The following is a 13,554-nucleotide window of genomic DNA, read 5'->3' on the forward strand; positions in this document are numbered from 1 at the left end:
AATAACACTCTAAATTCTGATTTTCTATCACCGTAAATTTGAACAATACTACTTCAAATTCAAAATCACTGCAAATGGTGACTGCAGCCATGAAATTAAAAGATGCTTTCTCCTTGGAAGAAAATTTATCACCAACCTAGACAGCATATTAAAAAGCAGAGACACTACTTTGCCAACAAAAGTCCATCTAGTCACAGCTACGGTTTTTCCAGTAGTCATGTATGGATGTGAGAGTTGGACTGTGAAGAAAGCTGAGCGCCAAAGAATTGATGCTTTTGAACTGTGGTGTTGAAGAAGACTCTTGAGAGTCCCTTGGACTGCAAGGAGATCCAACCAGTCCATCCTAAAAGAAATCAGTCCTGAATATTCATTGGAAGGACTGATGCTGAAGCTGAGACTCCAATACTTTGGCTACCTGATGTGAAGAACTGATTCATTTGAAAAGACCCTGTTGCTAGGAAAGATTGAAGGAGGCAAGAGAAGGGGATGACAGAGGCTGAGATGGCTGGATGGCATCACCGAATCAATGGACATGAGTTTGAGTAAACTTCGGGAGTTGGTGATGGACAGGGAGGCCTGGTGTGCCACAGTGCATGGAGTGGCAGAGAATTGGACATGACTGAGTGACTGAACTGAACTGATTTGAAATTTAAGACTATTTTTGTATATAATTGGTTTGTCTACAGAAGCATTAGATGATAAAACTCCACAAATGGCAAATGATATAATTTTAGTTAATTAGAGTACTTTCTAAAGTTCTTTTTAAGTTTGTCAAATTATTAAAACACAGAAAATAAAAGTGATTTGTCAAAGATGCAAAATACACATGCTACTTTTACTTTTCCAAATGTTACTGAAAAATAATTTATTTAGAGGCTGTAGGGTAAACAGTGATTTGTCTAAAATTCCAGAGACACATGTTTCATTTTACCTTTGTTAAAATTTTAATTCCTTCATTCATCACATATTTATCACACACTAAAATTTCCAAAGGCTAATGGCATAACTTGGGTTATAAAGAGAACACTAATTATCCTTACTCTGTGTTAATAGAATGATAATTAAAGTACAAGGTGGTTTGTTCTGAGAAGAGTTTTGAAAGCTCCAAAGAGAGTTCTCTGAACCAGACTTAAAGATGAGATGAAGGCATGAAGTGTGTGTGTGTGTGTCCCTAAGATTTTTTTTTTAATAATTCACTCTACAATCCTCAAATGGTATATAGCATGATCTTTTAGTAGACATGTATGATGAGATGAGAACTATTTTGCTTCTGACCACTGTAGTCACTACCTCACTGATTTACACCTCCCTAGTCTGCATTTTCTGCTGGAACAACAAAAGCAGTTTTCTGATTCTCTCTTGGGGGTATGTCCTCAACCTGAGCTCTGGATTTCACATGGACTGGCCCACACACATTGTATATAACCTGCCTCAGCCTCTATTGCTAACAAAAAATTATCATCCACATGAGAAAATGCATTAATCTTACTCACTTTGAAAAAAATAAAGTTTTCTTGATCCCAAGATCCCATGTGTTCTACTCTGACCCCATTCTCTTTCTTTCCAATTATGTCTCAATATCTTAACATGGTTTATATTCCTCTTATTCAACCCTTTCCACCCTAACACACCTCAGTTGGGGGTCCTTCCTTATCACTCCACTTAAACATCAACAGCCTCCTTTGATGAAGTCCAGTAGTCTGCTTTCTGTTCTTATTTTACTAAATTTTCCCTCCCCATTTAGCTGTTGATCACTTTCCTAGATTTCTGTGAGACCACACCCTCGAGATTTCTTCTGCCTCCTAGTTCTCTTGTGACCTTCTCCAGCAATTTTCTTCCAGGTATTTTCAAAACTTTAAATATCAACTGTATGCAGATGACTAATGTATCTCCAACCCTCTTTTCTTTTTTGAGCTTTTCTCAAGCATCTCCATTTGCATGGCTAGTCAACTTCTCATACTGAACATCTTCAGCATGAAATTATGTGTTCTGTCCCCCACCTCCCCAGGTCCAGACCAATGCTCTTTTCTAGTCTTCCCCTTCCAAGTCCACAGGACCTTCCTTTCCCAAAATGCTCAAAAGAATGTCAGGGATTTTAGGTTTCCCAGATAAAATTTAGCGTACCTGGACAAAATGGAATTTCAGAAAAACAGCAAATAATATGTTATATGTATATGCTAAAAATTACATGAGCATACTATTTGCTAAGTGCTCCAACCCTACTCTTGGTCATATTTGTCTCTACATCAAATACTAATATCTTCAAACTTTATCTAGAATCTTACAACTTCTCATAAGCTCCACTGTGAAATATCCCAGTACAAACCACCTAAAGCTTGACTTAAAGCTCTCCCTTCCTCTTGAGCTTATGTCGTACAACAAATTCTAAACCCCAGACCAAAGCCTAAAATGCTTCACCTAATCTGATCCCTGTCTATATCTCCAATGTCAGTTCCTATCATTTTCCTCTCTTGTTCATGAGATTCCAGCCAAATTTTTCTTGTATCAGTGCCTTAAGTATACCGCACATAAGTCTATGTCAGGATCTTTGAACTTGCAATTCTTTCTGTTAGAACAATTTTCACCTCTTGTCTTTTGCCATTTAAGCTTCAGTTCTATACAGACAGAAGTTTTGTTACCAAGCTCTATAAATTAATTCTCAACCTACAATGCCTAAATGGTCTAAAATTTCTTTCTCTAATATCACTTTTATTATCTAAAATTGCCACAGTTTTCTTAGGTTTCTTTTCTATATGATCCTGGTAGAAAATTTACTCTATGCATCTCCTGCTTTGTTTATCCCACTTATTCCTGTATCTCCAGAGTCCAATATGATCACTGGTAAATATTAGATTTCAATTAATATTTGATAAAGAAGTGAGTGGTTTCTAAAAGGTAGCAGTTTAGCTAGGTTAATCTGGTTTCTTGATATCATCACATCAGAAAAATATATTTAGACATTTATAGCAGAATCTTGAATAATAAGCACCATAATCAATTTTAAAGTCTTATCCTGTAATTTATAAAATAAAATAATAATCAGATTAAACTTATTATTTACTGATAGGCAACCTATGTGTTTTCCCTATTTAGTCACAACAATACACAAATAGTAGCTTTTTAATATCAATTTCAAAGTTAAGCATTTTGCAAGGTAAATGTATTTCAATAACAGTGATTTTTAGAGATCTCCCATATACTCTCCTTAACATTAATATTAAGGTGAGAGTTCTCTTTTTTCAGACTTTTGTTTTATGGTAACAGATAAGAAAATATTAGAAGTGTACCATCATAATTTAAAGCAAAATGTTAAAATGGAGGAAAGAAACACTACATCTTACATTAATGAGCCAGCTTGGTATATTTATAAAATTTTAGTTTAATCAATATTTTATGAGATATTAAATTAATATAATTCAATACTTTCTGTACAATTAAAAATAACTGATACTTCTATGTGAAAGTTTTTTCAAGACTAAAATGTAAGTAAATGGATTTTAACTGGCAGCTGTAGTCCAAAGTCTTGAAATATTGGGTGGAAAGGTTGAATGATTTTTCATAATCATCTCTTTTTCTGTCTTTCACATCACCTCATAACAAGAAGCCATATAGAAAACTTTGAAGGAAAAAAAAAAGACTCACAAAAACTTTTTTCCCCACATTGTTCTATTCCTTAATTAGAAAGCTGACTGACAGTATCAATCCTTTGTCAAACCTTTATACAGACACACTGACTGGCTACTGGATTATAGAACTCTTATTTTCTTCAAGTTTCTGTTTGGTCAAAGGTGAATTTTATTTCATGTAGAGCGATCAAATCAATGTAAAGGTCGAACCTGATCAGAAAATATAGCTTCGGTAAATTACACAGGAGTCATTTGGAGAAGACATATAATTGGAAAGCCTTTATGCATATATATACCAGGAATGGGTAGCTCATTTTTATTTTTACATGCTATCCTTCAAGAAAAGTCATTAGCATACATGAAACAATAGCATTTCATTATGGGAAAGCCTTTTCAGTGTAGAAATTGGTGGTTTAATAGGCAGCCCTGAGGCAGAACCACCAGACAGACAGGAACACAATATTTGCAACATATTCCTTAAAAAAATAATGCTTTCTGAAAAAGATATATCTATATATAGAGATTTGAGAACTTTGGAGAAGAGTATACATGCTTATATGGTGAACTATGGAATCCAGATGCAAAGTTTCTGAAAAGAATCTAAAAATAAGTTTTCAACAGTCCCTATAGCCTGAGGCACTGGTTGAAGATAGCTTATGATTTGCTTGGTGGTAACTGTTGTTCATCTCTTTTTGTGAAAATCTGATTTCTGATTGTTATTATTTTTATGTAACACTTAATATTGTTGAGAATACCCTATAATTTAAAATCCCCAGAAATTAGGTCTGAAATATATTTAATTAAACTAATTTGAAAATATATTTTGGCAAAAATACATAGAGCCACATATAGAACAGCTGGCTAATGATTGGCAAATCAAACCTAATGTTTTTATTCCCTTTAGACTAATTGAAAATCTAATTTGAACTGAATTTCTGTTCATAATGTGTTTTTCTTTAATATAATGTAAAGTTAGAAGTTAAAAGCATGTTTGTTTACACAAACGACTGTTTTAAAGTTCTTTTCAGAATTTGATTGTCTAAGTTCTTAAAGAAACTATGAATATAAAAAATATTTGTCTCATCTTTTCCCTTATATTATTTGTCCCAATACACAAAAATATAAAAGACTTATCTATAATGTACCTAGCATTGATCCTTCATGTGTGGGATCAGAATCTCACATTCACTATTTAAATTTAAAAAATATTTTCTTATAAACTAAATAATTCACTTTCTAATAAATTTTCAAAGAAAATTGTGAGACATAGATACTTATAAGTTTTATCATTTAATATTAATTAGTGTATTGGTAGAAAACAAAATGTAACTATACTTTTAAATATTCCAAATATTCCTGGTTAGGAAATACTTAGTGATATTATAATACACATAAAATCTTTAACAATAAATGCCTGTAGTAAGAATGTTTTTTTTAGTCACTTTGTCATGTCCAACTCTTTTGCGACCCCATGGACTACAGCCTGCCAGGCTTCCCTGTCAAGTGGATATCCTAGGTAAGAATTCTGGAGTGGGCTGCTGTTTCTTTCTCCAGGGGATCTTCTTGACCCAGGAATTGAACCCTCATCTCCTGCATTAGCATGTGGATTCTTTACCACTGAGTCACCAAGGAAGCCCAGAAACAATGTTAAGAGGTTAAATTACACAATGCATTATTTATTAGATTAAAAGAACAGGCTATAAAATTTTGTGTATAATAATGCAAACGTGTGTCTGTATGTATACATATAATATATGTAATATATTATATTAATATATAATAGTGCATATAATTGTATAGTATATAATAATATACAACATAAAAATTACAGATTTTTTTTGAAATTGACAAGTTTATTCATAATTTTTGTGGAAATGAAAAAGAATATCCAAGATAACTTTGACATAGAACAATAAAGTTCAAGTACTCATATTATTTAACTCGATTCTTTTTATAGAGCTAAAATAATCAAGAGAATAATTTATTGGTATAAAGACAAATAAATTAATGAAACAAAATAGGAAATTCAGATTTAGAATTTCAGGTTTTCTTTCCTTTCTGTGACCTTGACAATTTTTATTCTTGTTTTTGTACTCACAGTTAGGATTTATTACAGTGAAAGGCTATAAAGCAAAATTAACAAAGGGCAAAGCACATGATGTGAAATCCACAGGAATCCAGACAGAAATTTCCAAGAGTCTTCTATCAGTGGAGTCACACAGGACACACTTTTATAAAATGTCTTTCAATTGATGTTTCTTGATGATTAAACTGTGGATTTTTTATTTGGGGGAATAATGTTACAGAGATAAGTACCTTCTCATCATATCTTATTTACATGTATATTATAATAACATGACCATACATTTTCTTCAGTGAGTTGTCTGAATTGACATTTTAAAGGTATTTACTATTATTATTATTATTTTTTAATCTTATTTTATTTTTAAACTTCAAACACTGTATTAGTTTTGCCAAACATCAAAACGAATCCGCCACAGGTATACATGTGCTCCCCATCCTGAACCTTCCTCCCTCCTCCCTCCCCACACCATCCCTCTGGGTCGTCCCAGTGCACCAGCCCCAAGCATCCAGTATCGTGCATCGAACCTGGACTGGCAACCCTTTTCATACACGATATTACACATGTTTCAATCCCATTCTCCCAAATCTTCCAACCCTCTTCCTCTCCAACAGAGTCCATAAGACTGTTCTATGCATCAGTGTCTCTTTTGCTGTCTCGTACACAAGGTTATTGTTACCATCTTTCTAAATTCCATATATATGCGTTACTATACTGTATTGGTGCTTTTCTTTCTGGCTTACTTCACTCTGTATAATAGGCTCCAGTTTCATCCACCTCATTAGAACTGATTCAAATGTGTTCTTTTTAATGGCTGAGTAGTACTCCATTGTGTATATGTACCACTGCTTTCTTATCCATTCATCTGCTGATGGACATCTAGGTTGCTTCCATGTCCTGGCTAAATGGTCCTCCACTAAACAGTGCTGCATTAGCCAGACTCATCAGGAAACAAAGGGAGAAAAATCAAATCAATAAAATTAGAAATGAAAATGGAGAGATCACAACAGACAACACAGAAATACAAAGGATCATAAGAGACTACTATCAACAATTATATACCAATAAAATGGACAACGTGGAAGAAATGGACAAATTCTTAGAAAAGTACAACTTTCCAAAACTCGACCAGGAAGAAATAGAAAATCTTAACAGACCCATCACAAGCATGGAAATTCAAACTGTAATCAAAAATCTTCCAGCAAACAAAAGCCCAGGTCCAGACGGCTTCACAGCTGAATTCTACCAAAAATTTAGAGAGGAGCTAACACCTATCCTGCTCAAACTCTTCCAGAAAATTGCAGAGGAAGGTAAACTTCCAAACTCATTCTATGAGGCCACCATCACCCTAATACCAAAACCTGACAAAGATCCCACAAAAAAAAAAAAAACTACAGGCCAATATCACTGATGAACATAGATGCAAAAATCCTTAACAAAATTCTAGCAATCAGAATCCAACAACACATTAAAAAGATCATACACCATGACCAAGTGGGCTTTATCCCAGGGATGCAAGGATTCTTCAATATCCGTAAATCAATCAATGTAATACACCACATTAACAAATTGAAAAATAAAAACCATATGATTATCTCAATAGATGCAGAGAAAGCCTTTGACAAAATTCAACATCCATTTATGATCAAAACTCTCCAGAAAGCAGGAATAGAAGGAACATACCTCAACATAATAAAAGCTATATATGACAAACCCACAGCAAACATTATCCTCAATGGTGAAAAATTGAAAGCATTTCCTCTAAAGTCAGGAACAAGACAAGGGTGCCCACTTTCACCATTACTATTCAACATAGTTTTGGAAGTTTAGGCCACAGAAATCAGAGCAGAAAAAGAAACAAAAGGAATCCAAATTGGAAAAGAAGAAGTAAAGCTCTCACTGTTTGCAGATGACATGATCCTCTACATAGAAAACCCTAAAGACTCCACCAGAAAATTACTAGAGCTAATCAATGACTATAGTAAAGTTGCAGGATATAAAATCAACACACAGAAATCCCTTGCATTCCTATACACTAATAATGAGAAAACAGAAAGAGAAATTAAGGAAACAATTCCATTCACCATTGCAATGGAAAGAATAAAATACTTAGGAATATATCTACCTAAAGAAACTAAAGACCTATATATAGAAAACTATAAAACACTGGTGAAAGAAATCAAAGAGGACACTAACAGATGGAGAAATACACCATGTTCATGGATTGGAAGAATCAATATAGTGAAAATGAGTATACTACCCAAAGCAATTTATAGATTCAATGCAATCCCAATTAAGCTACCAACGGTATTCTTCACAGAGCTAGAACAAATAATTTCACAATTTGTATGGAAATACAAAAAACCTCGAATAGCCAAAGCGATCTTGAGAAAGAAGAATGGAACTGGAGGAATCAACCTACCTGACTTCAGGCTCTACTACAAAGCCAGTTCTCAAGACAGTATGGTACTGGCACAAAGACAGAAATATAGATCAATGGAACAAAATAGAAAGCCCAGAGATAAATCCACGCACATATGGACACCTTATCTTTGACAAAGGAAGCAAGAATATACAATGGATTAAAGACAATCTCTTTAACAAGTGGTGCTGGGAAATCTGGTCAACCACTTGTAAAAGAATGAAACTAGACCACTTTCTAACACCATACACAAAAATGAACTCAAAATGGATTAAAGATCTAAACGTAAGACCAGAAACTATAAAACTCCTAGAGGAGAACATAGGCAAAACACTCTCCGACATACATCACAGCAGGATCCTCTATGACCCACCTCCCAGAATATTGGAAATAAAAACAAAAATAAACAAATGGGACCTAATTAACCTTAAAAGCTTCTGCACATCAAAGGAAACTATTAGCAAGGTGAAAAGGCAGCCTTCAGAATGGGAGAAGATAATAGCAAATGAAGCAACTGACAAACAACTCATCTCAAAAATATACAAGCAACTCCTACACCTCAATTCCAGAAAAATAAATGACCCAATCAAAAAATGGGCTAAAGAACTAAATAGACATTTCTCCAAAAAATTACAGAATTTTTAACATTATTAATTAATACTATTAAGCTCATCTGACAATATAGACCTATCTATACACATTATATACACACACATACAAACAAGTATGTGTGTATATATACATTTAGGAAAAAAAATCTTAAAAATTAAAAATAGAATCTTGTTATTTAGTAATCAATATTTTGTTCTTGAATTCTTTTCAAAATATGTCTCAAATTATTAGTGTAGGAAATATGGAGTTAACCTTGAATGATTACAGTTATTACATATTTTTATAAAATTTTTCTTAAAAATTATTTCAGGGTCCTCCTTGTTTAAGCATCTGATACCATGTCTGGCTTAGTTTTGTATAAACATTTTAAAAAAGAGAAAAGAAAAAGAAATTTTTCAAAAGTAGAAAATGGCTTAGAGGATTAAAAAACATCTTATGAACTTCAATGGTCAGGAAAGGGACTATAGTTAGCACGAAATGTTTCTGGGAACTTCTGATTACTTAAACAAACCCATCATTTACCAGCCTTATATAGCTGGAAGATCCTGATCCTCAGGGTCAAGAGACACTGATTGTTCTTGCCTGTGTTCTTTGCCCATCATTTTGCCAGAGTGGGATGAGTGCCTTTATTGGTATTCTCGATAGAACTGTGTGTGATGGAGCATGTTTATAACTACTTCTGAAGGAATATTGTGCTATAGATAGCAAGAAAAGGATAAAGGCATACTGACTGGGCTGGCAAAATGATGCTTGTTCTCTATGTGTAGGGGTAGCCTACCAATCTTATGAATAAATGCTTTCACTTGTGTTTCATTTTGCAGGCTTATCTACAAAGATGGGTTCCTTTGCACATAAATTACACTGCACTTCTCAGTTTTGAGAGGTGGAATACTCACATTCCAAGCACAGAGAAGCAATTCAGCTTCCTAATTCACAAAATAAACAGGTACAGAAGGTGGCTATTAAGTGTGAACTTAGGCAGTAAAGGGCTTCGCTTGTGGCTCAGCTGGTAAAGAAATGGCCCGCAATGCGGGAGACCTGGGTTTGATCCCTGGGTTGGGAAGATCCCCTGGAGAAAGGTGTTCCCACTCCATTATTCTGGCCTGGAGAATTCCATGGACTGTACAGACAAGTACTGACTCACAAAGAGTCAGACACAACTGAGTGACTTTCACTTGCATTTAGGCAGTAAAAGCTAGTCTTTTGAATAGTGATAAATACTATATATATATAAAAAAGAGGAAGTTTAATATTATTTGCACATTATGTGAGTTTATGTCCAAAAAATCTATAATAATCAAATGAAATATGAATCTGATTAATAAGATAAATTAAAAAATAATAAACACAAAACAAATAATTTTACATACATTGTTACCAGTGATAATATACTATGTTAAACATTATATTCAAAAGAACAATAGACTATATAACCTAGTGTAACAAAAAATAAAAAAGCATATTACATATATTAACTCACCTAGAATTTTTATTGACCCATCTAGTTAAATACATTTCATGTGCATTTTTAAATTATCACAAAAATAAAAAAAATTGAAGAGAGTGGAATTTCCAGGAATAAAAATGGTAAAATTTTAAATCATAAAATAAAATTTTAAATCATAGTTTTTATTATAAAAGATGGACAAGTTGCTGGACATTGAATAAGGCTAGAAAAAGGTTTGTAGCATGCATAGCAATTATAAAAATTTTTAAATAGAAACTAATGGAAATGTACAATAACATGGAAAATGATAATACATTGCCTGTGAGATATATCCACTTACACATTTACGGAGGTATATTTTTTAAAAGTCTACACATAGAATAAAACTAGAGCAAATATGGTGAATGCCCAAAATTTTTTCCTTACTACTTCTTCATTATTCTCATATTCTACAATGAATAAATATTCTATAATAAAAGTTAAAATGTCTCATTAACCGACATAAATCATTCAACTTCTTTATAAGACAATGCTTTCTTTCTCCATGAACCATTTAATTTTCGAAATATTTCTCAAGTTATTAAAAAATAGCTTCCTGTGGAAGAACTGTTATAGAAACATTAAACAGAACTGTCAATACTAAAGAGATGTTGAACAAATAGTATTAAAACCACATTGATGAAAGGAAATTAGGCTCTACCTAGGGTTCTTGTCTATGGAAATAGCCACAAATGAGATGGGTTTATCCCAGGCATTTGGGACAGAAAGGCATAAATACCAGAGAACTGGGAATGCATAAGTGCCCTGAGGTACATTTATTTTGTTCAAGTCAACTTTTCTGAGAAATTATGATTCTTCAGTCATCTTGGTTTGTCATGAAGCAGTGAGGTTTTGGATTCATATTTTTAATGCCAAAGTAATGACTTCCTCAGTATTATGTATGAAAAATTCATATCCAAGTACAACATGAAGTATTTACAGCCAAGCCCAGGAAATCTGTTGCCCAATGAGCATATCTGGCAAGTGGCTAGGAATACAATAGAAGAAAGAGCTGAAAGGGTCAAGCAAGCTTCTTCCAACAGGTGTCAGCTCATAATAGTGCCCCCCCCCCGTAATAGAAAAAAAATTCAATTAAAAACTGAGATGCAAATTATTTTACCATTTCAGAGCTGAAAAACTAAGTTTGTGTGTCATTAATAGCAAGTTTTCCTTGCCTTGTATTAGTGCATGTCAATATATAGTCAAGTGTGCTTGATTCTTTATTTTTAAGAATTCTGAAAAATAGGTAAACTAGGTACATTAAATGTGGATGAGTAGTTACTGGAGCAGTGATTTTTAACTTCATTTTTAAAGTACTAGAGATAACAGCCTCTGGTAGCTCAGACGATAAAGAATTTGCCTGCAATCTAGAGGACCCAGGATTGATCCCTGGATTGATCTTCCCTGGGTCGGGACGATCCCCTGGAGGAGGGCATGGCACCCCACTCCAGTATTCTTGCCTGGATAATTCCATGGACAGAGGACTATGGTGGGCTACAGTCCATGGGGTTATGAAGAGTCAGGCATGACTGAACGACTAACACACATCAGAGATAACAGAACTCTTTTGAAAAGAGCACATACCTTCTTGTTACTGAAACACCCAATTGAAAGTAATAAACAAATGTTTTTTAAACTTAGGTTTAAAAGCAATTCACAGTTGAAAACTGAAAAGATGAAAATATTAAGAATTTAGCTAAAGTAGTGGCTCATATGGGTCTTTTCAAACTGTAGAACTGGGGTATTCATTCATTCACTGAGCAATCATTAAGTATTCACTATATGCTCGCAACATCTGCATTAGACACTCAGGATCTACTGTTAAGCAAAGCAATGAATTTTTAACTTCATACAATTTATTTAAAAAAAATTTCCATTAGTCTCTTTTTATTCATTTTCAAACTCTTACATTTATCCATATTAATTGTTCTCACATATTTTTCTTTTGGACTCCTCTTTCCCAAATCCACATTGTGATGTGAAGTATTTCTTTGAAATTTTGAACAACTCTTGGTTCTAGTATATCACTTCCAGACTTACAACAGTATCAAATAATATACTGCAATAGTGAATATCTGAGAAAGGTTTCATAAGCGGTAAATTCTGTGACATACCTAACAAATACTAAGAGCCTACTGCAGAAAAGGAGCATTTCCATTTATTCACCCCCATTATTATATTGACATGGATATCCCCTAAGTTATTTAGAAACAATCAAGTGACCTTTCAAATGGAGACCGTCTAGCTTTTAAGAACCACTTGAGCAATCATAGTCATGGAAAGAACAAGTTTAATGGGACAAAGTGTCATGTACAGCATCTGACAGACATTCATAGCATCTACTTCATTTATGTCTAAAACTGCTAGGCTGTCCATGAGTGCTGTGTGTGGGTGGCTTTGACTTGGCATGTGTGCTCTGTAAGCATGACTAATGGCTCATTTCTAACACCTGAGATGACTGTTAATTTCTTTTCCTTAAAAAAGATTATACTAAATATATGTTCTCTTAATATTAAAAATGTATGTATTTAGACTCCAATTCACCAAAGAGCTATTAGATTTCAATGCCTAAGCTGTTAAAGGAAATAAATATTTTAATTTTATGGACCCCCGCCTTTTCTCATTTCACTGGCATGCAAAGGAGAATTTGTCATTTCTGTATAGGGTCTTTCTTAAAATGTAAGACAGATTTTCTTCTTGATTCCTGTTCCTAGATTATTGGAATTGACTATTATTTTTTTTTTCCTACTGCCCATAAGTTATAATCTCTTCAAGCATTTCAGAAAAGGACAAGCAGAGTATATGCCAGTCCACTTGTCTCCATGTATAGAAAGATGATACATTTTTCCCTGTGTACACTGAATAAACCAGAAATGAATTTTAAAAAGACAGGAAGAGTGGCTAGTCACCATTACTTGGATTACCATCTCTGCATGTGAGAAGTGTTATTTTCAGTAAGCCTTCTAAGGCCATGGAAATAAAAGAAGTGGGAAGACAATATTGATATGGCAAATTGCTCTTTATTTAAAGATGCTTTTTAATATGAATATGGCTTTATAATCTGTCAAATAAAGATGGCATACAGAGATAAAAATAAACGTCAGAACAAAAATGTTCTTTTCTTTTCTGTGAATAAATTTACATGTCAGTCAACTGTCAGTGCATCTGCTGAATGAGTGACATGTCTTAAGTAAGTAAAAGCAGAAGGAGAGTAACTAACAAGAATAACTATAAGGAAAAGTGGCAAAATTGACAGTCTTGATGAGTGAAGATTCTTCTCTACATGCAGAATGTATTCATTTAGAATAATGCCTCTAAGCAAGTA

Source organism: Bubalus bubalis, chromosome 1, assembly GCF_019923935.1.
Source record: "Bubalus bubalis isolate 160015118507 breed Murrah chromosome 1, NDDB_SH_1, whole genome shotgun sequence".
Taxonomy (NCBI): Eukaryota; Metazoa; Chordata; class Mammalia; order Artiodactyla; family Bovidae; genus Bubalus; species Bubalus bubalis.